This window comes from Corapipo altera, unplaced genomic scaffold (genome assembly GCF_003945725.1).
Source record: "Corapipo altera isolate COAL_440 unplaced genomic scaffold, ASM394572v1 24b, whole genome shotgun sequence".
Classification (NCBI taxonomy): domain Eukaryota; kingdom Metazoa; phylum Chordata; class Aves; order Passeriformes; family Pipridae; genus Corapipo; species Corapipo altera.
The window spans coordinates 11,327,019-11,354,492 of NW_020884888.1; the positions used below are offsets into that span (position 1 = coordinate 11,327,019).

The window sequence follows — 27,474 nt, forward strand, 5'->3', positions numbered from 1 at the left end:
AGCAAGCAGGGTACTCAAGCACCATGGTACAAGGTTTAACGTGAAAAAAATAGAGGTATTCTGTAATTGTGATAACAAATGCCAGCTGGTCATGCCAGTTGAGTTTGCTGTTTGTTGGAAGAAGATAAGAGGGAACAACTCAATGTCCCTTGCTACTCACAGTACTGCTTGAGAGTTATTACAGAGAGGGCCTAGTAAGTAATTGACTTTTCAGATTAGGTCCTTGCAAAATCAATGAAGAAAGTGGCAGCCTAGATGCTCACAAAAACTCCCCTGTGACACTAGTGACAGTGAATCAGGGACCAAACACCATACAGAGCTACAAATTTTCTCCCTCTCCTGCCTGAGGACATTTAGCCCCGTAGTCCTACCTTCTTTAATCACCAGGCTACTGGCAACTAATGTCTCACTTAATACTGTTTTGCTTTATACGTAGGAAATATTTTCTTGGAGAGGAGACCAAGACTCAGTCTTCACTACCGTCAGTGAAAACAACTTCAGCAGGAAGAGGTAAGCAAACCTTATCTAATGCTGGTCTACAGCTTTGCTCAGAGCTTAGAAGCAGATTGGATTCAAGCTGTGATCTTAGAGGTCTTTTCCAAACTTTATGATTCTATGTGTTTTCTTCTAATATGTCTATGAAATCTAACCATATCAGAAAATATTCTCTAAACACGACCCAAATAAACAGGGCCCTGTGCCCTAAGGTGTCAGTCCCTACTGCTGCAAAGCCTGTTCTTCTGCTTGGTTTTAGAATAAAAACTATAGACTAAGAACTGACAAAAACTCTGGCTAAAAAAAAGAAAGAGAAGTTGCATCTTGCTTTAAGGTAAAATGGTTGTTGGAGACATATAAGGGTATTAAACTGAATCAGTCATAAATTGGTTTGCCTGAATCAACCATCCTTATCTTGGTAATCCTCACAGTGTTAAACTCTTGCCTTCAAAGGCTTTCAAAATGCATCCTTCCTTCTACCATTATTAAAATTAAAGGAGATTTAACATGATTACTGTTTCCTAAAGCAGATTCAGGCTGCTGAACCAATGTGGTAATTTCATAGGAAGCTAAAAGCTATACCTCAGCTTCTCCCTAAGAATAGCAGCAGCAGTACTGAAGAAGAAAAGAAAGATCAGTGTATCTGGTACCTTCAAGTCTCAGGAAGGACTTGGCTAGCTAGGACTTTTCACAGTCCTAACTGGCCAAGCAAATGACTACAAATAACAAGGAGTTTGTTTGTCAAAGGTCCTCAGTCTACTCAATCCTCAGAGTGACAGCCTGCTCTGAAAAATCATAGAATCATAGATGGACTGGGTTGGAAGGGACCTTAAAGATCATCTAGTTCCAACCCTCCCTGCTGTGGGAAGGGACACCTCTCATGGAGGAAAGAAAATAATCGAATATCGTGGTTTGCTTTTTTCTTCTTTTATTTCACTTTAGGCTAAAGTAATTTTGCTTTTATTTGAAAACAGACTCAGAACTCCATGTAAAAAAAATATTTCCAAAAAAATTTTTGCTTAGTAGTAACTTATCTGATGCGTAATTTTGCAAGTAATCAAGGTGTATAACTCAGGACATGACAGAAAAAAAATGAAGCTGTAAATAGTGGAAAACAGTATTTCACAAATATGTCCATATCCCTCTTGAGAAATCATAAATAATATGGGAATTAATAATACACTAGAAATAAATTAATATCCAGGACTTCTGAAAATTTAGCCCTTAGCATGTCCTATAAATGGCCTTGTTTTTTCTCTTGGTTTCTAACCACAGTTCAGCCCCCATCATTATTTCTCCAAAATAGCTTTCTACTAAGTATTTCTCCAAAGTTCTCAAAATTTCTACTAAGTATTTCTCTAGTATTTCTCCAAAATTACTTTCTCAAGTAATCTAGGTCTTGACATTAAAATGAGCTTCGTTTCACCAGCTGTTTGATTTCTGAAACTTAGGCAATTACAATTCTTTTTGCCTCATGTCATCTTTTGCCTTCCTTTTCTTACAAGGTTTCACTAAAATTTCTTTTTACAACATATTCAAAACCAAGTATTTATGTGCACATTTACAATTTTCATGTACGTTTGGAAGGAATTCTTGATGTTTTATTCAAAAAAGTAGTTTGTTTTACACCAGTAACTTCTACATAAAGAACATTCAAAGAATTGGGAACCTAAGTAATTCCCTAGTGCTAAAGCTATCATACCGTTCATATTGTGCCTTATACTCTGTTCGAGTTTAATTTTCCTTCTGTATCTGTTGGAAATCAATCACTTCCAATTGTGAGGGTTGTTTTGTTTGGTTTGGGGCTTTTTTTTTGGTTGACTATGTTTTTAAATTAAGGAGAGTAACGATTGATATGAGTTGTAGCCACAATAGTAGATGCCCTTGCCACTACTCCATCAAACACTGGCTCGGGCCTTTGGAGAGATCCTTACATAGCAGCTTGCAACCACCCTAAGCAGTCATATTTCTCTCTGTAAATTAAATTTCTTTAAAAAGTCTCATTTTATCCTGAGGCTGAAATTCTGTTCCAGTAAATTCTGATCTACAGAGACATCTACTTCCCATTGAAGCTGATGAGAGCTGCAGGTGACCGGTGCCTCTATAGCTCAGACCCCTAGGCTGGATTTCTCCCAGAGTATGAATATGTTATTAGTAAGAGCTAGCTATCTTTAGCTAAAAGCCTGGTGAAAAACACTGTTATGCTTTTCACAGAAATGAGATGGTTGATTATGGCACAAACTTCCAGCTCTCCTTCTCAAAAGTTTTTGCTTGAGTTTATTTTAAAATTATTTTTTTTTCAAGCGAAGCCTTAAGTAAGAAGTAAACATAGGAACAGGCTATCAGAACTTTTCTTCTTTTTCAGTTGAACAGAACTGAATGAGATAAAGGGGGGAAAAAAAACAAAACCAAGCCTTCTTCAATCTCCAATGATTTTTTTCTCGGTTGGGGTTAATTTTTCTTTAGAAAAATAGAGGTTATAACTGGTTTTGGAAAAAGAAAATATCAAGCACACCTGAGGTTTTAAACAAACAGTTCCTGCTGTTAAACAAATCCATGGTGAATTGTAGATGGAAGAAAAATCCCTGAAGCAGAGGCAAATAATCCGGTAGTAGTTCACCGGATCTGTATCTAGGCTCTTGCTTTGGTACTAATGGGATTTCTTTGATAGGTTGACTCAGGCTTTTGATAGAAGCAAGATTTAGTGAGAATATGTTCACAGCTTCCTTTGCTGCCTTAGCTCATATATTTAGTTTCCAGGTTTCGTGTTTACATTGCTTTTTAGAGTCTTTGCGCAGATCACAACTGTAATTTAATTTCTGTTCTCTTTTGTGCTGCAGTGTTCAGATTATCCAAGAAAGAGCATCTCTGCTTTGATGTGTACCTGACAGAGATTAATTTGCCAGCAAGTTGGGTTCAAATTAAAGAATAACTTTTTTCCTTTATTCTTAGCAACTCAAGATTGCCAAACACACCATAGGATAAAAGAAGATGTGTGGATATATATGTTACTCTTTTTACTTGCCAACTGGTGGCTGCATGATCAAGAGTTATTGAATTATTAGAAATGTTTTCTTATTTGATTGTTGACCTATGGAAAATGGGTTCCCCAATTCTTCTTCATCTTAAACAGATGTTTCAGTAGGTGATTCAGGAAGAAACCTGCATCACATAATCCATTAAGTTCTTGTCTAGGGGAGAGAAATTGAGTGTCATGCTGGTGTGGGGACCCCTCAGTTCCCAGGGTTAATTCATACAATTGCTGAAAAGGACTGTCAAAGCCAAACAGTCAATTATATCAAGCCCGCAGGAGCCTGATGACAAGCCTCAGGTCAAATCTCCCAGCACAGATACATGCCATATTTTGTCAGCTGCATTGATGCTGTGTCAAGGAGAGAAAGAAGTAGTAATGCCGGCAAAGCTGGAGTGCTTTGCCCAACTTCCTGGAGCATCACAACTTGGATTTTTCATACTCAGAATAGAACTATCATAAGGAAATAATTAATTATTTTACCTCTAGTGATCTAAGAAGAATTTGGGAAATAGACCTTAAAATATTATCCCAGAATTGCATATTTTAAACATTAGAACAAAACAAAAAAACCCAAACCCCACAAAAACTGAAACAAAAATCCTCTTCTTTCCTCTGATCTCTTCTGTCTTCACACAGTAAAGCGTCACTGGTTTGCTTTCTCCGTTTACAGTTTTGTTTGAGATCGTCACACCATGAAAAGTAGAATATGAAAGGATGTGTTCAGGAGGGACAATACATCTGAGAAAGATTTCTGCAGTGTTTCTTTATTGCTGACATATAAAAAATAAAGTGATTTTCAATTCTTTTTAAGAAATAGTTGGATTGTGATCAAATTAAATAATTCCTATTAAATGTATTTGATGGTGAAGGGCTGAATGACATTCCAGAACATCTGATTTTCATTCCCAAAAGCCATACTTCAGTAACACTCTCAGTGCTGCATTTTCATATTGTCCAGACCCGCATCTATAATCTATAGATCCCAACATCTCTCTCCAAATCAAGGATTATTTGCTTAGGTGTGGAGAAAGAAATACAAAGATCCCCCAATGGGACTGACTCACTCGCAACTTCTAAGGGCAGTAAAGACTAAACATAAAGATTTCCTGCATCCTGTGCAATTGCCCTAACCCCTATGTAATAGTTATTCATTCTGCTGCTACCCAAATACCCCATGAAGCAGCTACACTTCCATGACTGCATTCACTCTGACTCAATCAATCAGAACTGTTTGAGAGAAACATCTTGTTAAAAAGTCTCCATCCAGCAGAGTGCAGAACTCGTGTCAGACTTCATTTGTAGCAGAAAAGAATCTCTTCAGTTTCTTGCTTTCACTTCTAGCTCAAGATAGACCTTTTGTCCTTCACTGTTCTTCTTTAACTTAGTTGCAATATTGTTTTTATTGAGCTGCTTCAGCAGATTTACTCCTGTGTGTGTATAAAGTAAGAAGAGAATGAATCCTCTGTCTTTTGTACCATACACCCTTCTGCACAGTATGCAAAATGTAGGTACAACCCAAGCTTGCGTGTACGTTCTTGGTACCGACCATAAGAGGATTATGCAGTGTATTCTATTTCTTGAGTCCTCTCACTGGAGAGTAAAATATTTTAGTTTTGCAAAGGAAATAGAAAGCTAGGTGTCTTTTTGGAGCAAAATACATGAGAAGCTCTGGGAGGAAGTGAGGCCATAACAGACAAACTAAATGAATTTTTCTTATCTGTTCACTGTGAAAGAATCTTTCTTCACAGGGGTGCATCAGAGGTTGTATCTTTGTTTCAGAACAAAGTTGATATAAAGTACAGGAAACATTTCTCAGGATTCAGCCAAGAGTTCCAGCCTAATACTTAACTTTAACATCAACGTGCAGTTTCTCACATCAGCCTTCGTATCAGAAGATTGTAATGTGAACTCTAAGGGTTTCATGGAGTCCCACAAATAGCACTTACCAGAAAAGCCTGACATACTGTGAGAATCTGTAGAAGAAAATCTGACTAATGTACAGGCTAAAACAATACTGAAGAATAAAAGTAGTAGGCATGTAAAAAAGTAATATGTTATGGGAGAGTCAGGCAGGATATTTATGCCTCACAAATCTGTTAGCATTGTTTGAGGAAACTGAGAAGGGTGTAGATTGATGTGATCCAGCTGATAACACTAATCTGGATGGGAGAAGTCTTTTAAAAGTCTTTCCCAAAAGACTTTAACTGCCATGGGTAAAAGGGAAGGCATTTCCATGAACTAATAATGGACTAAAGCATAGGAAAAAAAAAAGGCAATAAAGCATTAGTTTTCACAGTGGAAAAAAAGAGATATTTGTGCTGGGATGTGTTCTCTCTATTGCATTCAGAAATGATCTAGAAAAGGGGTTGGATAGGAAGAAAGTAGTCAGAAGGGTAAAAACAGAAGCTGATTTAAAGCCATTGGACAGGATGTCTTATAAAGAAAAAGATCACCAATAAAATACCAGATAAAATTCTGCATCAGTAAAGCAAAGTAAATAATGAGGGAAAAAAACAAAAGAAAAAGAATTCCAACTAGTCCCTAATCATGAGCTGCAGAGTAGCTGCTACCACTTAGGAAACAGATTTTTTAATTATAATAAGTAGATTTAAGACAATATTATCTTGATGCTAATCAAAGAGAGACTAAGATGTTAGACATTCTTTTGTAAAGTGTAGAACACTGTCATACCTATAGTTTTGGTTCCCATCATCTCCTAATGAATGCAGTTGGCTGAGGAAAGGAAGGCAAAATGTGACAAGGATAAACCAGGAACTCAACCAACAAGGAGAGACTGTATATACCAGGAGTCTTCAACCTATAAAGGAACCTATGAGAACATGGTAGTCCAGACAGACATGAAGAAGTATCAGCAAAAAAGTCTTTACAATAAATATATAAAATTCTTAATAAACCATCAGAACAGAGTTCTAAGATTTCTTATGGAATTCTAGGAATTCCAGAAGAATTTAGATATGAAGTTTGTAGCAGTTAAGTACTGTTGGCTGTATACCACTTATATTGGCCTTGATGTCTGAGAAATAGAAGATACTTTTAGAATGACAGTTACCTATTTTCAAAGGGCATCCAAAAGTACTTGTGGATCAGCAATTTGATATTTCTGACATGAAAATTATATGAGACCATAATAGATACATGATTGTATAAAGAGATGAAAAATGTGTTATAATGAGGAATAAATTATGCCTCACAAATTTCCTAAAATTCTCCAAAAAATGTCCATGGAAATATTGGAAAGAATGATCCAGCTAGGGAAGTGGACTAAATTGCAGTTTTCCATAAAAATTTAGACGAAGTTCTTCACCAGAAGGTGCTAAGAAATAAACTATTGTGGTACAGAAGAAAGATCTGCTGATGTGTAGAAAACTAGCTAAAAGGAAGGAAACAGCACAGGCAGACAGGAGTGGCAGCATTCCCTAGGGCCAGATCATTTTTTTTTCACCATAATATGAGAGATCTGTAGAAGAGGTGAAAAAAGGAGTGACTAAGTTTCATATAATGTGACAAGCAACATTAAAACAAAGGGCAAACAACTGATGGACTCAACATGAGGTGTATTATCACTTAGGAAAGACTCCTGAGGCGCTGTTAGTAGGTATTCAAGATCTATTCTACAAAACTCACTAGCAGTCAAAAGAAAGAAAAAGAAATGTAAGGAACTGTTAGGATGAAACAGGAAACAAATACAGACTATCATTATGATACAGCATAAATTCATATCCCAAGTGTTACTATGGTACCCAAAAGTATCATAAGGATAAAATTGTATGTAGAGTTATTGAAAGATTTATATTTCAGATAAAATAAACATCAAAGGCCACAAAAATTTAACAGAGAAATTACTTTTGGGCACAGGGAACAAGGGGAAGCTGAAATCTGTTGGATAACCTAGGCAAATTAAAGGGCTAGGCAATCACCAACCATATGAAGTGCAACAAGGGCAAGTGCACTTGGCACGAGACAACCCTGGGTGTACGTACAGACTGGGGAGCAAGAGGCTGGAGAGCAGCGGTACAGAAAGGAACCTGGGAGTCCTGGTCAGTGGCAAGTTGAATATGAGTCAGCAGTGCCCTGGCAGCCAGGAGGGCCAACTGTGTCCGGGGGGGCATCAGGCAAAGCATCAGCAGCTGGTTGAGGGAGGGGATTGTCCCACTCTGCTCTGCACTGGGGGCAGCCTCACCTTGAATATTGTGTGCAGTTTGGGCATCACAATATAAGAAAGATAAAAAGCTATTGGAGAGCATCCGAAGGAGGGCAACAAAGATAGTGAAGGGCCTTGAGGGGAAGGTGGCTGAGGTCACTTGGTCTGTTCACCCTGGAGGAGACTGAGGAGAGACCTCATTGCAGTCTTCATCATTCTCACAAGGGGAAGTAGAGGGGCAGACACCGATCTCTTCACTCATGTGACCAGTGACAGTACTTGAGGGAATGGCAGGAAGCTGAGTCAGGGCAGGTTTAGGTTGGATATCAAGAAAAGGTTTTTCATCTAGAGGGTGGTGAGGCACTGGAACAGGCTCCACAAGGAAGTGATCACAGCACCAAGCCTGTCTGAGTTCAAGAAGCATTTGGACAACACTTTCAGGCACATGGTGTGATTCTTGGGATGTCCTGTGCAGGGCTAGGATTTGGACTTTGATGATCCTTGTGGGGTCCTTCCAACTCAACATATTCTGTGTTTCTATGATTCTGTGTACTGTGAAACTATATGAGGAAGGAGTTCAGGGAACAATTTTTCAGCATTTGTTGTGCTATAGAAAGTAGGGGTATCCAATGAAAAGTAAACAAGTTATAATCAAACCAAACCCCCTGATTTTTAATACTATACATACTTAAATGGTGGTTTGTTTTGTTTGTTTGGGGTTTTTTTGTCAGAGTATTAACTTCAAAGAACAGTTAAAATTATGAAAGTAATGTCAAAAACTATTAAATAGGATGGTCCAATGCAACCTCTGGTTTAAAGTGTCTCTAAACTACAGACTGCCAAGAGCAAGAGTCAACACCATGAAAATTTTATTCCATTTTTGGTCTGTTTTTACACTTTTTCCCTAGCAATATCTTATATACAACTGTAAGAGAGAATAAAACAAAACTACAAATGGACCTCTGGCAGTTTTGTTAGGTAAACCTATCTTGTGGGTTTGGGGGTTACATGTAGCCTCTCATTTGCTATATGTATTTATTTTTAAATTTTATTTAATATTTTCTTTAATTTTCACAGATTCAATGCAACTGGTTGCCAGTTTAATTTACAATAAAAAACCAGCAACTTGTCTCTACTTGATATTGCTTCCTTCTCACAACATTTAACTTTAGGATTTTACTCAATTTTTTTTACAGAATAATAGCTCTAGACCAACGTTCTCTAAAAGAACACTGGCAACTTATATTAAATAGTTTTAATTCCCTCTAACTATTCCCCATTGTCCAACACATTTTCTGAGATCCTAGAAAACACCATTTCTTTCCTCATTGATTTTTTCTTTAGTATAAAACAAAGCATTGATTTTCTCCCTTCTGTCTTGTGTTTCTAATGATACGTAAATTAACATGGTTCGTTTGTATGCCACCTTACCAGGACTCCTTGTCACACCAGCATCACCAATAATAGAATGTAGGACCTTCCACTTAATCAGCAACCTGATAAATGCTGCAGCAGTTGTCAAGAGCAATGGTTGGATTTGTATTCCTCTGTGCCCTTGGGCAAGACACTTAATCTAGCCTATCTTTTAATTCTATGAGTACAGCACAGGGAAACTGTTTATCTATCCCATGCATGTTTGAGGATGATTCAGATCCATTAGTGAATGTTACATGTGCTCAAATACCTCTCACAGAGGCACAATACACAGTCCCATTATTTGGATTCAGAAGAATGAACATATCACAGTTTCACTGGCACAACCTGTCTCATCACTGCAGTAATCAATATGTTCTTGAAGCTGTACTATTCATCCTCTCTGGCACTTTACAGGAGCTATTCATCACTAAATAAAATTTGATTTTACAGAATAAGCGTGATTCTTAAACTCTTGAAAAGAATTTGTTACCACCTGTTTTGCTTCTTATAAATTTCTTGCAGGTTCCTTGCTCTGTAATAGCTGCTAAATAGACCAACATTGCCATTATGCCTTGAAGAATTGTTAGATATACTCATGTAGTGCCTCTGCCTAACATTTCTGTGACTCCCCAATACAAAGTAATGCTTGACTAGCATTTATTCAATTACTCCATTGTCTTTACATCTTGAGGCACCTTGGGGTTTTTGAAGGGTTTTTTGTTTGTTTTATTTGGCTTTTTTTCCACTTCCATAATGTAAGGTCATGCTGATGTATTCAGATGCAGAGCAGGCCTAAAGAACACAAATGTGAGGGGTTTTGCAACAGTTGTAAAGAGTACCCATGGCTCAGGCATTTGGCAATAAAATAAGGACCTTTTATATCTCAGGACAGTGTTCCTCAGACTAACAACTCAGATCTGAGAGGTGAAAGAGGTGTTCCCAATAATCGAAGTGCTATTTCTTCCAGTATGCACCTTGCCAAAAGAAAACATCTGAAGAGCTGGATTTTCCTCCAGCCAGTGCCAGACCCTGAATGAAGACCTAGTGCTATAGTATTTGTTCATTCAGCACAACTCAAAACTACATAGTAAGTGCACTAAGAAACAGAATCTGTTGACCATGGCATTGGAGATCTCCCATTTAAAAAAAATAGTTTCCTTGCTGAAGGAAGACAGGTGTAGAACTACATGGTCTAGTTATAACAGCACTTGGAAATGCATCAGCAAACAGGACCTCTATCAAGCACCACTGGCCTGAAACAGTTACTAAGCAAAATGCCAGGACCAGATTTTACAGACCGGACTCCAATAGGTAACTTACTTGAAATTGTCTGTTCTTAAAGTTAAATGTTTTTCAAGCTGTTTTTTCCTTATGCTTATGTTGTGCTACTCTACTGTGGCTGATGTTTATAAGTGTAGCGGTGAGAAAAGGATCCCATTTGTATGGATGAGATATGAAGAGAATCAAATGCTCTGTGTGATAGAAGAAAGCTTGCTAATGCATTTCTTTCATTGAATCCTGTGTCAATTCAGAAAGGAAAATATTTAAGTGGGTATAAGTAAACCACTTTCAGAAGAAGTCAATGTTCGAAGTAGACTGATCCATTCATGCAAAGTTGCAATGCAACATGTTGTACATCCAGGTAGTAGTTTGGTTGTACTGTTCAAGGACAACTTTGCCAATAAAATTGAGCATCAGAAGAAATGAGCACCACATAGTAGAAAAATACAGCAGAAACGAATCATTCATACTTGTCAGAATGTGCTGATTCTGTGGATTGTCTCCTGAGCCTGAAATGTGTTCTTAAAGTAATGAAAAGAAGTCTTCAATGCTGCACTCTGATTGACAGACAGCCATTATCTTTTTTTTCCAAGCATTAAAAAGAAATGCTTAGAGCTCACTAGCCACAAGTACTTATTAAACAACTAATGAAAAAAGGCAGGCCTAAAAGTGAAAGAATCTCACAGCAGTGTTGCAGAGGGATGTGTGATCTTCAGGGATACCTGCCATGCACAAAGAAGTGAGCAGCATGTAGTGAAATTCTTCTAGGGATGAGAACCATCCAATTGGAAAACTGTTTATTTATTGAATTGCTTATGGCTGATACTGAACTGGGAAACTTTTACAGACCTCTTAATTTTTCATGAGTTTCTTTTTTTCAAACCCATGAAAAAAACTATTGATAAACTGCTGTGAAACAGTTTGGAGATTAAATAAACCACCATTCACATAAACCATCACTGACATTAACTGGCATCTTTAATTATAGTGCTAGAAAAGATAGTAGGGACTCAACTGGCACCAAAAGTTTAACAGCCTTCACATTTTGCACACCTCAGGTTCACCCAATCAGAAGCACAGGAGGGAGCCGTGTAGTGACATGTTGATCTGTTATGCAGATTAAAAAAGATTTCTCCATATTAGTCTGAAATGTTGTACCAAGACTAAATTCCTGTCAATATTTAATTAAAGGCAAGCCGTATATGACTGTTTCGTTAATGGGCCATGAAGCACCTCTTACAAGTGACTGGCTGCTGTGCATAAGCCTTACATTTCAAATGTTTGTAGCTACATAGAAAACAGCTGTGTTGATGGAAATCTCTCAGCTATAAGCAGTGAAACTGTTTGAAAATATACCACCTTGTGCCTGCAATGAACAAAAAAACAGATCTTTACCTGTTTACAGCAGCAAATAAACCATGTCTCGGGAATAGTAGTGTATAACCTAGGTAGAGAGTTGTGGGTATAATATTACAATGACAGAGGAAAAAATGCAGATGAGTAAAGAAAGTAATATTCCACATGTCAGCAAGCTTACCTAAGGAAGTCTCAGTCCTGGGAGTGGAGGCGGTTCAGGCTAAGTGATCTCCTCTGATCTCTCCCAAGCAAGAAGAGTTTTTCCCCGTTCACACTATGGGTAAACAACACACAATCACAAATTCAGTCTGTTTAAAATTGAAAACAGTCAATTCATTTAAAATGAATGAAGTCCACTTGGAACAAACTTCTCAGGCTAAAGTGAGAGAATGATGTAATAGAGAGAAAGGATCAGATTAACATGGTAGAGCTTAGTAATAAAGTGAGGAAGCCAGCTGCTGGGAAGGCAGCCTGTGAAAAAGAAAAGGATCAACACTTTTTCATCTGAAGAAAAAAAAAAAAAGTTATGTAACACACTGCAGCAGCTTTGATTTTTTCCTCTTCCTGGCCAGAAAATCCCTATGGGGAGAAAAAAAAAAATCATAGTGAGCTTCATTCTGCTGTCCACAGGTAGGCAGACCAACAGGGCTCTGAAACTGATATCGGGTCATTAAAATAGGGCATAAATACTTGTGCATTTTAGTCTGCCTTGGAGGCTGGGAATGTTTGAAGTCCAGTCACCTCCCTGAGGCTGTCCCGTCTAAACCAGATTCACCCTAAAACTCTCTATAATCTTTGATACCTATCTCTCAAGTCCTGCAATTATCATTTCCATGTTTAAGCTTGCAAGAAGTACTCAAAGAGCAATTTCATGACTGCTGTCTGCTGTGCCTGGTCAGAAAAGTCCCCCTGTTGCTATTGTCAGGGACTTTTGAACATCTTCATACCTTTTTTCACTTTGATTTTGTGTAAAGAGGTCAGAGCAAAGCTGCAGATTAGCATGGGAGTTCTAACAGAATGGTGTCTCCTTGAATTAGGTAGAGTGCATGTATTTGCATTAATGTTCAGTATAAAAGGCACACATCTTGCTATGTGAATGTGTTTGCAAAATCAAATAACTTCCATCTGACTGACAAACTCTATCCCAAAGAAAGTACTCTGAATAATCCATTACATAAAAGGAAACAAAAGTGAAGCATATAAAAAACAATGTATGTAAAGCTTGTTCATTTAACAGACATTGGAACAAGAGCAGACATCTAATACTCTAGCTTTATATCCAGGTAAAGGCATTTGTGCTTTAATGGCAGTAAACAATTTCAGGATGCTTTTGAAATGTCATTGATCTTAGTTTGTAGTCCTCAGAACTGCAGCTGTCTTTTACTGCCTAACTGGTGCTGGGAACTTGACTTAATTCATTTACATTTTCATTTCAGGTGCCCACCCTGCAAATTCACTGAGTAGAAATTGTGTTCCATGCATGGGACAAGAAGTTATAGCCATTTGAAGGCTTGAAGCAGACTAACCAAGTACTAACTATTTTCCTCCAATACTGGAGTCAAAAATTTGTGTAATAGTGGGACTTATCAGTTATTGAGTATTAGCTTAATGACAATGAATTTTACAGTACAGTACTTCCCACTTATGGTAACCTTAGAAGTCCCTGGGGAGGAAATGCTTATTTTCCTGATGTTTGTGATGAGTTTTCAGTCAGGGAGTTTGGAAGAAAAGCAGAAATGAAATAATTACCAAAGTTAACTTAGGTAGACAATAATTTTATTCTCTCTTATTATTTGAAGACTTCTGCTCTCTTAATACAGCATGCAACAGCAAGGCTAGTGATCTTTAATGGATGGCCTGATCTGTACCTATTGCAGCAAACAACAAAACTCCCCTTCACTTTTGCAGTGCACAGGCACATGAAGTAATACTACTTTCTTAACTTGCTAAAATTTCTAGCTATCACGTTGAAAATCCCTGGATTTTCAATTGTTTATCTATACTTCTTGCCTTCTGAAGTCTGAAAATATAAGAATTTCAGCCACTGGTGGGTGAGAGGTAGAAAGCCAAGTGTTTTCTTATGCTAAAAACAAAAATTGTGCCCTTTTTTTGAGCAGTGTCACAGAAAAATTGTGGCTTGAAGCCACAACTGTGGCCTCATAAAAGTGAACATTTTTATTTCTACTGAAGACCATTTTTTGCCTTGAGAATTAGGAGCTTGTGAGAATTGCTTGCTAATGTTGCACAACAGATCAATAGAGCATCTTCTACAGCACATTTTGAAAGCATATGGCTGGCTATGACTTCCAAAAAGATGATGATGGTTTTTAGTACCCAAATCCAAGTGCTGTCTTCCCAAATGGAATATCCAACTCCTTCAGCTTTTTTTGAAGGTACTCTTCCCATGCTAGACTTGTCTCTGTTCTGTGCTGCTCCTCTGCTCATTACAGCTGGCATAGCCCAAGAATAAGAATTGGATTTTTCAAAGCCATATGCTCATTTCCTGAAAACTCAGTGGAATGGGAGGACTTGGGGATTGTGTGTGTGAACCAAAACAATGTTGTTCTCCTCCCCATGTCCAAAAAAAACCCCAAACAGCCCAGCACTTCAGGCCGTATGCAGTATATGAGTTGGCATATAATCTTGCTTGGCAAGATTTCTATGGATGCTACCTAAAATAAAACTGAAAAAATAAGCACAGACTCAACAGGCAAAGTCTTACACACAGCCTGGTTGCACAATCTGCTGTAGAGGAATATATACCCCAAAGAAATTCTTATACATGCATTCACTTTCAGCATTTTTCAGTTCATCTTCCTCTCTGAAATAGAAATTAACCCTTTGTAATCTTGTTCTCTACAGAGAAATTAATCTAGATTTGCTTTTACTCCCCCCCTCCTCAGCAAATTTGCCACACAAAACCTGCAGAAAGACAGCAAAGGAAGCCTTGCTTTCTGGAAAACATTGCTCTCCTGATGTCTATCCAAAGGTTTGTTAAACTGAAGCACTGACAACTTATTTTACTTGTCAGCTTGTCACTGATGGAGAAGCTGCGTTTACCTCTTTTTGCTCTGCTGGGCAGAGCACTGCTCTGTGGTGTAGTTCATACAGCTTTTGGTGTAGAGTGCATCTCCCTCTTCCTACATCTTGCAGGACAGCCTGGCTGCAATGTGTGGCAGAGACCTAAATTTCTCCTCTGCTGTCATCACAGCTGGGGTATCAGACTTGCTCTTCCAGGAATCCCAGTTTGTCTTTATATTTTTAGTCTCTCTTTGGTACTAAACAGGCAGACTGGCCAGTGTCTCCACAATGGTCCCTGAGGAGCTGAAAGGTGCCAACAATTTCCTCATGTGTCTTGGGCCTAGAGGAGTAGAGAAAAGCACTGCTTAACTCCTGGCTCCCAGCATAGCAAAGAACATGCACAATGAAATCAGAAGTCGTACTTATATAGTGCACATGCGAAAATTCAGTTAACGAAAACACTGTAAGAAGCACAGTTTTGCCTTTTTTATACAAGGAAAGAAAATAAAGTTTTTGTAAACAAATTTACCTTTTCCTTCTCATAAATCTAAACGTGATCCAATCTGTATGGGTTTTAGTATAGAGAGAAGTCCTGTCCTCTAGAAAATGTGGCTGTTATCGTTTACTTTGGCTGAACACCAGGTATCCACTGGGCCTACACCCAAGTCCCTCCAGAGGAAGGGGTGGGGGGGGAAAGGAGAGGTGAAAGGAAAAAAACTACTAGAATTGGAACTCCTAAGAATTTATAATACACGAAGATAGGAAAGACTATAAGCAATATGTATACAAAGAAGAGCTAAAAATAAAGATACTTTCCAAACAACCGACACTTTCTTCCTGAAACCGCCTCGCTCCGCAACCGGAAGAGAAAAAAAAGTTGATTTCTTTCCCTTCTGTGTCTTTTAAGGAGTACGTTCTACACCCTGTCAGAACTGTTAGTAAAATTACAGGTATCCCCACAAGAACTGGGCAAATTGCCATGTTTTTTTTATATGTTCCCGACTTAGTGAAAACAAACAGATAAGTGAGGCAGTTGTTTCATAAACAATTTTTCTTGGCAGTTTTCCCAGCTGTTTAAATAGCTGGGCTGACATAACATGGTATGGAATATCTTATTGGCAGAAAACACATCCGATTTCCGTTTTTCCCTCTCAGGGAGTATAACAAACCCATTACAGTGGCTCATTTGGTCAGGGTAAATTAGGTACAAGATGATTTGCATTCTCCAAGTGCTGAAATGCTTTGACCTCCATTTCACTTAACTAGAATATTCTCTCATGTTTGGAAAACCAAATGCTATATTTTGCTCTTGTTTGTGCTTTCAAATTTAATATGCTCATGCTATTTGAACTGAAAACACTATGTTATTCCTGAATTTCCATAATAAAATCTGCACATATAATAGAATTTTCTACATATATAAATATTATGAATACATGCATTAGAGACACATAGATATATATAAAATTTTTAAGATTAATTATTAAGATCCTTTCTTTAGTCATACAGAACATTCTTTCTCTAGTCAGTGCTTTTGTGGAAAAAAAAGTTTTAAATAATACAAGTGAATAAATATGTCCCAATTTCAGACTAACATAAGACTTGAAAATTATTTTATTCAAAACTAGCTACTTTGTAGCTGTATTTATGTATGTAGATTGACATGTGTGTAATCTGTTTTAGAAAACATTAATTGTGATTGTACCTGTATTCCATCAATTACTATCAGAACACTGAGATAGATGACATTTTAGGTGGTGAAAGTAAGCACACTACAGTTACATTTGTCCCTTGGTACAGCATATGGAAGCAAATCTCTTTTAAGACTTCCCAGTCATATTTCACCCAAATCCAAAAGTTTGTTTAAATTTCCTGGAGACAATGGACCTCGCCCAGTTCTACAGCTTGTGCTCTCAGACTTTACTAGAAATTAGGAATAAAGGATTTCTGTCTTGGCAGATACAAGCTCAGAGTACACATATATTTCCCAACTCTGTTCAGCAGTGTTCAATATATGAATCATAGAATCATTACGGTTGGAAAAGACCTCTAATATCATTGAGTCCAAGTGTTACAGCACCACTGTGTTCACCACTAAACCGTGTCCCCAAGTGCCACATCCACAAGACTTGATCCCTTTCGGGGATGGTGATTCCATCACTTCCCAGGGTAGCCTGTTCCAGAGCCTGACCACTCTTTCGGTGGACAAATTTTTCCTAATATCTAATTTAAACCTCCTCCGGTGCATCTTGAGGCTATGTCCTATACCATGAACATAGTGTTCCTTTAACTGTTCCTGACTTACATTTCCCCTTCCCTTCCACAGATTCTTACAGCTGCTCTTGTGGTTCCCAGGCAATAAAGAAATTACAGCTCTGCGTCCAAGGAAGGAAGTTTCTTCTCATGGGACTTCCTACCCAGGAAACACAGCTAGCTGATATTTCTATCACTTCTATCATCAGACATCCCACATATAGCATGCCTCACTGCAAAGGTGTGTACCATAGGTCTTAGGGCTTAGGAAGGCTTAAGTTGAGACTTAAAAATGCCGATAGCTAGTCCTGCCTGGTGACCTCAGGGAGCAATTTCACAAGCATTCAAAAGATGAGAAGGACATTTATAGATGTTTGGTCCGTAACTGTCTCTGGGGCGATCTGGCAAAGAACACAAAGCTATCAGTTATATTTTTCTTATTTCTTCATTTTGTGGTGGCAGTCATATGAACAAATGGTTGATTCTGCATAGCAATTGTGTGTAATAGAAAAAGATACTGATATTAACTAAGGCCACTGATCTGTTAGTTCACCTGGAGGAAACTGATGAAAGCTCATCATATGTCATTACTTATGGCAGTAGTCAATAGTCATTAAATAGTTTCTAATGGCTATTGACAGAAGGAATATAAAGAGAAGACAAATTCAAATGCAATAAGCTATTAATTTTCAAGGGCTATGGTATTATCAAGACCTTTAAGTGAATGACAAAAAATAGCTCTTGTTGGTAACTCCAAATATATAATATTTTATTTATTTGGAGGCTGAGGAGCTTTATATATACACATGCAAAGGGTAACTCAACACTAGAGACCAAAACAAAGGTGGTGAGTTGCTGCAGGATGCACTGGCATAAGGCTAGCTGGGCTCTGTAATTCTGATCTTTATGCATAAGCCTCAGCTCTTGGGTTATGCAGCTGGGATGCTCTGAGCTGCATGAGCTCGTTTTCTGTCATCCCAGGGCTGTATGTCCTTCTTCACCAGCCCCCACCTTGTTCTGTTCCCTCTCTTGTCATTCTTCCTGAGCTGGAAGTGAGCTGTACTGTACTGCCATAACACAGAGCAACCTCTTCACTTGGGCCTAGCCTGCAAGGAATGAGGGAAGGAAAGAGATTGATCCTGATAATGCTGCAAATCAGGGAAGCAAGCCAAGGTTTAAAGCAACAGCTGTCATGGCTGACCTGCCAGCCCAGGGCAACCATCTGTGACTGACCAGCTGCCACATACCCTGAGAACATGAACACAAAAACATGCTTCCCTACTTTTGCTATACTGTTTCTCTTTTGTGTCTGTTTTGTCAAGTATGAGAAAATTACTTCTGTTCTCACAGAACTCAAAAAGTCAACAACTCAACTTTCTTTTCAGCTTTATTTTACAACCTAGCAGACTGTCTGTCAGGCCCTTTGGGCCAAAGGGGCTTGTGTAGGCTTCGGTAGTTGGTCTTGCATTACTCCTCAGCCCAGTTTCAGAATTCACTCTGACTTGATTTTGATTTTGCTTTTCTTGTGATGTACTTTAAATATTTCCAAAAGGGGACATGTGTTTTCTAGCATCTTCTGATGGAAAAAGTAAATTGAAAAATTTATACTCAAAGGCTGAGTCTTGTTGATTAATATTTTAGAAAAGCAGGATTTCACAATTTTAGCTCTCTACATCTTGTTTTTTGTCTTTGAAATTAATTCCTAATTAGTTTCTAGAGTGTCAAAGAATAATCTGTTATGGAAAATGCAGCCTCAACTTGCAGAAACACAGGAACAAGTTATACGAAAAATAAACCACACCACTTACCATAAACAACTTCAGCAGCAATTAACTCCTTCCCTTAATTAGCAGCAATTAACTCCCTTTGCAGTTTGACTTTCAGTAGGTAAATGTCTTCTTGCCGTTTCATTTCTCTTTTGCCTTGTCTGATGATGTCTGCTGACATGTCTCCATCAACAGGTAATTGCTGCACAGCTATTCTGTGCAGGAAAGAAGAGTTTCCTGCAAAGTTTTTTGCATTACTATAAAGAAGATGCAAAACCATAGTATGACGCGTGTGCGGGTAGGAAAGGTATGAAACCTTTGATTTCTTACCTCTAAGCAACTTAGCAGTGTGTTCCACTGGCCTCTTGTGTTCTCCAGAACGACAGCAGTCTGTTCTCCAGACTTCAGGTGTCTTCTGGGAAAACAGTCTCCAGGCCCTTGGCAAAAAGATTAGTCCAGCACTCATACTTTTTTTCTTCTTTAGCAGTAGGGAAGACTGTCCCTGAATGTTGGGACAAAGAGATGATGGTATTGTGTGTTATTGCACAGAGGCATTGGCCTCACATCATTTCTCCCTTAGTGATATGAGACCAAGGCTGGCGTGCAGGAGGAACTGCTGGCAGTATCTTTCCTGCCAGAAATGGGATCCCTGTTTTGCACTTCATGTATATGCCCAACTGTCACAGGAGGAATTCTCAGTAGAAACCTTAGGCAAATGAAGGTTTTCATTATTTTTTTTCAAGCTCAGAATTTCTCTTTCCAGTATCAGAGAACAGTTATTTCCTTCTCTTTGGAGAGTCAGTTTATCTGGAGTTTTAGGTGAATAGTTTAAAGCAGCTGTGTCGTTGCTCTTCCCTTTTTGACTAAATCAAGCAGCAACAAGTCCTGCATAGAAGGGTTTGCTGAAGCTCAATAGCACATCACTTTATTTCATGGCTTTTCTTTTTCTTTCCCTCTTTTTTTTTCCCCAATAAGCAGAGATAGTATAAAAAATGTGTGAAGAACTGATATCAGTGTAAGATGTGGGGATTAATATATCTACACTACTGAAAGTATTCATAAAAACTTTTTAAAAATTTTTTGCTAACAGGTGTGTAGTTAGTACTTGTGTGCTCCTCTGCAGAAAACATGCTATGCTATCAAAAGAAAATCGAAGGGGTTTGCCAGTTGCCTTGCTCCTCTCCAAATGGTGCCAGCCTCTCTCCTGCTGCTGATCTCAGGGGACCATACCCACAAGGCAGTGCTGTGTCACACAGGTAGGGTGGTAGCTGAACAAAGACAGATGCTGGCAGACACAAGCATCATCCCCCACCCTCAGAGGTGCTGCCCTATACAGTCTCATCCTCATTTTTCCTCCATTAAGCTCCTTCTCAATCAAAAGGCAGTAGGTGTTTAAGAAGTTAAAGGCCTGCAGTATTATCATGGCTGGGCTTTGTGAATGAAGATTTGGGAAGGGCTCTACCCACGTTTGTCACAAGCGCACTGGTGGCTAAAAAGGCCAATACGAGACAGGCATGTCCGATTGCAAAAGGCACAGTAGAAAGACTCCTTAGGTGGTAAATTCTGCAAGGCAGGATTCTTTCTGCATTGCCTTTTCTCCTCAAGAGTGATCCTGCGTGCTTTCTCAAAAGCATCAGCAGCGCTATAGATGGTGTGTCGCCAGACCTTCCGGTTGGAGGCCAGAGTAGACCAGTTATGATGATCAATATGGCCAAGGCTGAGATGTTGTTTCAGGGAGTCCTTGTATCTTCTCCTTGGGGCTCCTTTCTTGCAGCAGCCAGTGGCAAGTTCACCATAAAGCAAGATCTTAGGGAGGCAGTGATCTTTCATCCTTGAGACGTACCCTGCCCAGCGCAGCTGTGTTCTCAGCAACATGGCCTCAATACTTGTGACTGCTGCTTGTTCTAGAACAGATATGTTACTTACATAATCTGACCAATGGATGTTTAGGATTGTATGGAGACAGCGTTGATGGAACCGTTAGAACTGCAGTATTATTAATGTGGAAAAGCCCATGACACATTCAAAGGAATTCCTCTTGCCTATGTAAATGTTTTATGGCTAGCAGAGGGCAGAGACTGGATTCCCTAGAAATGTAGCCTTCTTGTAGTACTGTTGGTTCAGCCTTTATGCTTGGCAATCATGATTAAATAGAAGTAGAGATCCAGACACTCAGGATCCATTTCTGAAACTTTTACTTGGTTCTAGTATCATTACAGACTTTGCTTTTTCCAGTATTTTTATACTACGTGTGGCAAACTGATAAAATAGCTATAAAATGACAACATTTAAGTATGTGCTATACTATGTTTGCCAGATAGGAGACCAAAGCCATCTAATCTGGTTTTATGGTCAAGAGCTCTTTTGAACTAAAGTTGCCCAAGTAAGGGATCTCTCATACTGACATCTACAACAGCTGTACTGAGAGGACCTCACCTGGAGTTAAGACACCTCGATTTTGGTCCAGGCAGATTTGACTGATCCTGACTATTTTTTATTATAGAAGGATTAATGAATTATTTGATAATTATTTTTTTGACGAGGACAAAACTTACAGTGTATTAATCACATTATTAATGAAGTTATTGACACAACTTTTAGATGAATTTGGTATTAATTACTTATGTTACTTCTTTTTTTCCTGTTCATTGCAAATAAACTATTTCTAGAGGAACGTGGTGACTCAGAAGATCCTGCTTTTGGTTTATCTTAATTTTCATATTTTCATAATCCTGTGTGTACTCTGATAAACCTTACCCAAGACAGTTTGCACTCTGTACCACAGATAGATTTCCTTCCTAGTCAGACTGTTTTTCAAACTTTAATGTTTATGCATTCGAAAGGAGACTGAATTAAAATAAAAAATATAAATAAAACAATTTTTTTGATAAAGCCTTAATAGAAAGCTGAGACAATGTAAAACAAATGAGAGCTGTCAGAAATGAATTATTAGCATAGCAAGCTGAAAAGTTACTCAGCTAGTATGTGGGGGGCATGGGTTCAAATATCTGCTTATTTCATTTTCCCAGTGACTGTTCATGTTAAAGCAGCAATAGAAATGGCATTAGGGATTGATTAATAAGACATCTGAGAGGGTGAGAGCTCACATTCAACTCCCTGTTTTTAAAATATAAATTGCCTTTTCCTTTTGTTCCACACCTTGAATTAAAACAAATTCTTCAACAAAAAACATTGCCTATAAGTTGGAATTGTTTTTTTTAATTAAATGAAAACACTGAAATAAGTAGCCTACAGCTCTATCTTCCTTAAAATCTGTGTGTAAGCATTTGCATCCTTTATTGTACATGTTTTTAACATTTATGACAATATTTTGGCCCAGTATCTGTGCTGGTTACAACTATGTAGAGGGGCCATAACCAGTTTGTTTTCTCTGGTAGTTTTGATAGAAACGTAAGAATTTTAAAGTTCTGTGAAAACTGAGGATAGGAGACACTGTATTATATTTAGAGTAACTGCACTGTAAGGATTTTTTGAAAATCTGAGAATTCAGCATATCATCAAGGTAGAACACGTAAGGAAAAAATACAGCCATAATCATCTAGATAATAAAATCAATGTGTTCTGACAAGAGGAATGCCTCATGGCACTGTATTTGTTAGAAATACCAGCTAAAGCCATTTGCATACCTTCTGAATACAAGTGATCTAATTGTTGTAAAGTGGTAATAGAAATATGCCTGGAAGGATACTTAGCATTCTTTACAGGATTTAATCAAGATATAAGCATTTAGCAGAGAAGGTTTCTTCGTAAATACTGCATAATACTCACATGCAAATATTGATATTTTCTCAAATATCATATTCTATGTATATTATCTTCAAGGCCTTCAGAAGCTACTGTTATTCCAAAACATACCATTTTTCTTTGTGGGAATACATGAATAGGATCTTCTTCTTCTTGCCTGAGAGTCATGATCACAGCATTGGTAATTTCAGGAAACTGTGAATACACTTCATGCACTAAAATTGGATATGTGTTTATGTAAGTGTTTGGCACGTACAAATAAGCAAGACATACTGTTTTATCACAGGCTTCACTGGAAATTGCTAACTATCCAAGGACACTGTCAAACTGAACTTATATTCATTTCTGTAATTTTCCTTTGATAGAAATTTAGGCCTGTACTGTTCTGCCAACAATTTCTAAAAGCATATAACTTGTAGAAGTAGCTGATAGCTGTAGAAGAACACAAGAACCCTAGGGAAGACATGGATATGTATTAAAATGAGATGAACATGTTCCTGCACATATACTATTTATTAGACACCTGTATAGCAAACAATTTAATTGATCTGTTCAGAAAAATAGTTACAGAGTGTGAGAATGAGCTGGGACACTCAGCTCTCAGGCTCAGGTGCAAGGCTTCATTTAAATTTTATTTAATACAGAGGCATCTTTTGTAGCTTCATAAATAACCTCTATTAAACATATGCTTTCCCTCTTTTGTTAATTATTTCAATTTTGAGGCTGTCTTCTGTGCCTGAAGTTTTTGCTCTAGAATTCATGGCTCCCATATTCCCTTGTGCTGGGATTATGCTGTTTCACTGTGCAGCCATGATGAGCAGAACTATTAATAGCTCTCTCCCTTGTGCTGCACTTGCTGGGCAGCTTGTGAACAGCCAGAAGAAGTGCAGCAACTCAGCACTACACATCCTTCTGCTACAGCCTTTTACCATTTCTCTGTTACTCAACATACTTAATTACACAGTGCATTTACTGTGCTCTTCCACATACCTGGTGGGGCCTCAAAAGAAGAGGCATACCACTCTGAAGAACACCTGTGGAAATTCAAAGCCCCACTCCCACATTTAGTTGCTACACCTACCTGTAGCAAAATGCTTATTTTACAAAACAATTATTATCTTTTTCTTACCTGCAACTGGGGCTGTTGCCAGGTATAGTCAGAACTGGCAATAAGCTCTCAGGAGCAGCTAAACATCCAGGACCTTGTTCTTCCTGCAACTCAGACACCCTGCAAAGCCAGAGCCACTCCTGCTTTACTCAGGTAAAGGACTAAAGTGGCAGCCTTCCTCTAGTGCTTCCCAGCAGCAATCACAACCTCTCTCAGACCCTCACGTTGACAGGAGACACAGAAGGCTCATCTGCTCTGGAGTTCCCCAGAACCTTACTGTCCAGAGCAGTCTTGGCCTGCTGCTGTAGGACCCCTTGGTTTTGGTCATCCTGCCCAGCCCATCCTCTTTCTCCTCATGTGGTGGTTGAATCTGCCCTGTAACTAGAATCCTATGTTGCCTACCTGCTTAAAAACACCTGATCTGTATCTACTGCTGACCTGACTCTTTCTGGGTCTTCCCTTTTTGTTGTGCCAGCTCTGGCTTTGCAGGCCAACGTACACATATTTGTCTCAAGCAAAAACATCATGTCCCACACACATTGAGAGCTAAAATACATGTTTTCAGTCTTTCCTCGAGTGAACCTCAGCATGCAGCCTGCTGGTGCTTAGTGCCAGAAAAGAGAGTTTACAAATCACTTTTTGATGTATTCAAAGTCCTACACCATCCACCAAGACACAGGCAGAAATTGTTAATGCCAGGTCTCAATGCAGGCAGTAAATGATTCTGTGTTTTTGATTTACAAATGTGAGAAATGAGGCACCAGTGAATCGAACCAAACCAGACACCTTTTATAACTTATTTTGAATTAATATCCTTCTCTTCTTCCCCTCCTACTCATGTTAGGTTCTTACTGCTGTTCATTTACAATGTTCAGCATATAATAAATGTGAGTAGCTTCAGAAAAAGAGCTGATGCTGCTCACTGTTCTCCACTTTGGGGAGAGAAAGGGATTTTGTGTGCGGGACTGTGTGGGAAAATTCAGGGATGGTTTCAAGACTGTTAATTTCTTTCCTATTCTTATTCAAAGATTTTCTATTCACTAGGGAAATATTCAATTAGGAAACTCCTATGGAGCAGAGGGGGAACCCAGCAGGCGAGGAGTCAAAATTTCTGCAATCAGCACTGATAAAGGACTGTTATTTTGACAAATGGGATAAAAATAAAAAGCATAAAAGGCTGCAGCAGGAGGCCTGAAACAGACACTGAGCACTCTCCTTACTCAGCGAGGATGTGTTTGCCATGGTAAGTCATGCATGATAGTCTGAGGTGATATTCTCTTATTTGTTACTGGTTTTTTCTTATTAGCAGTTACTGTAGTTTGAAATATGTTAATGTTCTGTGAGTGAAATGCTTTCAAGACTTTGAGTGCAGAATTTTGATTCATTTCACAGGCCTTCTGTTTTAGAAGAGTGACAAATGGGTCTGTTTGTGTTTCAATGTCTGCTCAGGTCTAAAAGAGAGTACAAACCAGATAGAGAAGGTGTAGGCTCAGTTCAGCACACGTTGACAGATGTTTCATGGGCCTGATCTTTCTTTGTCTGATGCATCAGGGGTCTACAGGACATCATATCTGACATTTGACTCTCTACTCTCTACTCTGTACTGTATTTCAGAGCATGTAGGATGGCAAACAGGCTGCCCAAAGCTGTTTCCTGTGGCTCATTGAAGCATGATAACTGGGGAAGCACATTTCTGGAATGTTATAAAGCCACACTCAGCAAGATCATCACTTTGCAGCACTGGCCCTGCAACATGTAAACCTAGTAACATCTGCCACAGAAGAGGAATTGTACATGCCCTCAGAGTTTTTATAAACCAACTCAGACTAACCCTGTATACATACAGAGAGCAATGGAGAAAAGCCAGGAGGGTGGATGTAGTGAGCTACATCTGAGACATTTGCAGCTATTAGCATGCTGAAGTAAATTGGATTAATTTCTCAGCCATAAATTCTCAAAAGTTGAGTCCGGATAATTAAATAAAATGCAGTCCCATCTTTACCCATTTTTTTTAGGAAGGCCATATACTTCTAATGCTTAGGACATCAGAGAATCCTATAGCTGCATTTCTTGCTTCACTTGTGCTGTGCTGTGATGTCTGATAAACCTATTCAGCTCTCATTGTTGAGGTTTGTTATCTGTGAAGCAGGATTAAAATACTTGCTACCATCCCCTGAAGCACATGATGGATGTATACACCTCAGGATGGAGACAATGATGAATTGTCTTTGTGAGCCAATTTAGAACTGAAACAGCTTCATGTGGACTTACTATGCTCAGTAACATCAGAGTAGTATCAATACAAGCAAAGACTGTCCTAATCTGCAGAATCAAATTGTTTGGAAAACACTAGATTTTTCCAGTCAATGTGAGTGCCTTTTAAAACTTCCCACAAACATTTTAATCCTAAAGAAGTTAGTGACATGTTGATACTAGTCCACTTAGCAGACTGTGATACAATATTCATTACAAAGTGATCAAAACCAATCATACAGATATAATCTACTGAGGAGACAAAAGCCCTGAAAAACAATCAGAGATTAGCAGCTCTGCTATATATGGAGTATGATGATGACAAAAGCCAGCTAATTATTGCAGTTATGCCTCAATAATTTATAAAGTCAGCCATTTCCCTAAAAGATCTATAGATCTCTTTTGACTCCTCAGGGGAAGAACAGATGTATCAGAAATAAGTGTCTAGATTCTCCACAAAGGGATTCAAACGCATGTTTAATGCAGACCTCCAGTCCTTTGAGAGAGTAACTGAAAATTTAGATGGCTGTTTCAATGAGCATCCTGAATTTTAGGGTATGTCTCTGGGCTCCAAAAGGCTGACTGTGAAAACAGAATCTTTTGTGTCTCAAAATAGTTTTCCCTAATCCACTAATAAGGCATAGACCAAAATGATAATAATACCATATCATACAAATATGGCCTGAAATTTTCAGATCTGTTTAGTGTTTAAATATCCAGATATTTAAGTCTGACCTTTCAGAAGGTCGTTTTTTCTTGAAAATGTCTATCCTTATTCTATTCTTCACATCAAATTATAACTAGGTTTTTTGTTTGTTTTTTAACTAAAGGAAATCACAAACTGTTTCGAAGGGTAATGCAAAGATAAGCCAGTCTATAACATCTCTAGGTTTAATATGATTACACAATTTCACTTCATACTAAGCAGTCATCTTTGCTATCTTGGAAAGCAGGCAAGAATGTTCACTGAGCAGTTAACTGCCTCAGCTTTTAGGAGAATATTGAAACAATTAAAAGCATATACCAGTGTAATATGTGTGCAGACATTCAGGTGAATGCAGTCTGGGACCTTAAAGTGTTATAAAACTCCAAGAGGCAAAGGCATTAGATTTCAACAGTTTATCAGCAAGTTGCTTCCAGGCTCCACCTGATGCCATATTAGACTTTTTTTGTCTCGTGCCCCTTGTGTGCAGTGGGCTGATAACTGTACCTGCATATGATACTCCAAAGAGACATCAAGGATGCAAAGAATGAGCATTTACATAATTTTCTATGTGCAGTTAAGGCCCTTTGCAATGGTGTATGGTTTGTCATGGTACTTGTCCCCTCCTCCCCATCACTGCTCTTCAGCATGATAAGAAAAGGTCTCTCTGGCCAGTTTACACTTTTCTTTACCCTAGAGGCATCGTAGGTTTAGATAGGAAAAGATGTTCAAGATCACTGAGTCCAGGTGTTAATCCAGCACTCTCAAGTCCACCACTAAACCATATACCCCTGTGCTACATCTATTTGTCTGACTCCACTTCCCTGGGCAACCCATTCCAATTCTTGACAACCCTTTCAG

At 38.5% G+C, this 27,474-nt stretch overlaps 1 long non-coding RNA gene across 2 annotated transcripts in view; it reads left to right on the plus strand.

The window, feature by feature from the left end:
* The window catches only part of LOC113947453, a 28,877-nt gene extending 3,051 nt beyond the window's left edge, over positions 1-25,826 (plus strand). The window contains exons 3-6 of one of the 2 annotated variants that reach the window (XR_003527727.1): positions 437-510; positions 23,701-23,810; positions 24,686-24,900; positions 25,272-25,826. This is a non-coding gene — a long non-coding RNA (uncharacterized LOC113947453). The remainder of the gene's footprint in view (positions 1-436; positions 511-23,700; positions 23,811-24,685; positions 24,901-25,271) is intronic. The other variant, XR_003527728.1, reaches the window with a different exon arrangement.
* Positions 25,827-27,474: the final 1,648 nt, after the last annotated feature.